Source organism: Sinocyclocheilus rhinocerous, unplaced genomic scaffold, assembly GCF_001515625.1.
Source record: "Sinocyclocheilus rhinocerous isolate Xijiao unplaced genomic scaffold, SAMN03320098_v1.1 scaffold19222, whole genome shotgun sequence".
Lineage (NCBI taxonomy): Eukaryota > Metazoa > Chordata > Actinopteri > Cypriniformes > Cyprinidae > Sinocyclocheilus > Sinocyclocheilus rhinocerous.
The window spans coordinates 27185-28942 of record NW_015652997.1 but is presented as its reverse complement, the minus strand read 5'-3'; the positions used below and the strand labels follow the sequence as shown (position 1 = coordinate 28942).

The window sequence follows — 1758 nt, the reverse complement described above, 5'->3', positions numbered from 1 at the left end:
GTAGGTCACAGTGTGTGTGTGTGTGTGTGTGTGTGTGTGTGTGTGTGTTCACTACACAACTGTTTCTCTCAGTGTTTATCGGCACACAAACACACAGGTACGAACCAGCAGCTGTTGTCCGTAAACAAACACGTGATCTTTAGCGATGTCCACCCGATCCCACGCCAGCGTCAGGACCAGCTGATCGAAGGCCGACGCGTTCGTGCCTGTGAACACACACACACACACACACACACACACACACGAGATGTAAAGTTTAGACTTTGAAAAAGTGTTTCTCCTCAAACTGCAGTAAACGTTTGAACAACTGAACGTGTTTAACCTGCTGAAAGACAAAACCATCATTCTGTCATCTCTGACTCTCCTGTGTGTGTGTGTGTGTGTGTGAGTATATATATATCAGTTTCTATGGTTTTACTTGGCAGTAGACATGTGCCGGTATTCGGTAATGCGATATATCACGATAATGACCATGCACGATATTGTTATCGTGGGCACTTCAAAATACCGTGAATAATTATTTATTACAAATTATTCAGATTTTAGAATGCATTTTAAGAATACTTTTCCCATCAACTGGTCACAATGCACAACACCGCTGCGCACTCATGTAAACACGCCCGGATGAGAAGCGCGAGGCGCTGAATAAAGCGCACTTTCACTCTCTGACAGCAGAAATGCAGCCGTTACCCCGGAAACAAAGCAGCTGCAGCGCTACTTTCTGAAACCTATTTAAATGGTTTAAACAGCCATTCAGATTTGTGTATCGCTATGGTGCTCATCACAGCGACAAATACTGAAATATTTAGACTTAATAGGCCATTTATTTTCAAACTTTAATCTGGACTACAACATGCCCTAGATATTGTTTGAAAGTGTTTTGATTCTTTATTGTTCAGTCACACTTTACATTAAGGCTCCATTAGTTAACATTAGTTAATGCATTAGTTAACAAACTACCAATGAAAAATTATTCTAAACATTCATTAATCTTAGTTCATTTCAATATTTAATAACACGTTGTTATAATCAAAAGTTGCTACTGTGTTATTTAATGAACTCGAGCTAACATGAACTAAGAGTTGTATTTTTTAACAAAGATTAATAACGTCTGTAGCAAATGTAGCTATTGCTCAATGTTAATGTTAGTGCATTAACTAAGGTTGTCTAATGAGGTCTTATTGTAAAGTGTTACCGATTGGTCTTTATAATTCTTTTGCACTTTAATCTGTGTGAAATTATTTACTTTATTTATTGTATTTAAATATTAATGTATGAAATATTTAATGTATTCACTAATTTATTGTATTTAAATGTTCAGTTTCTTTTTGTTATAAGAAAAACCTTATTAAACCTGTTATACTTTATTATGGCAACACTTTTTTGCAACTAAATTTCAGTATCGTGATAATACCGTATATAGTGATAAAAGCATTAGCAATTAATCGCAACATGAGAATCTGATACCGTCACATGCCTACTTGGCAGATACAGATTCATCATTCAACATAATAAATATAAACATTTTATAAAATTCAGCTTAGAAAAAAAAAAACTGCATTCTATATGTACAATTCTATAAGAAGATTCTTTAAATGTAAATGACATAGTAAAAGTTTTTCTGGGTCCATCTTACAGAACAAAGAAAAATCATATGTTTGTGTGCGATGAGGTTCAGGAGATGATGGTCTGATTCAGTTAATTTGCAGCAGAAACGCCTGCGTCACACACACACACACACACACACACACACACACT

General features: G+C 35.6%; 1 protein-coding gene across 1 annotated transcript in view; it reads right to left on the bottom strand.

The window, feature by feature from the left end:
* Positions 1-1758, bottom strand: part of LOC107715248 (transient receptor potential cation channel subfamily M member 7-like) — a 44205-nt gene that overhangs the window by 25588 nt on the left and 16859 nt on the right. The window lies entirely within an intron of this gene.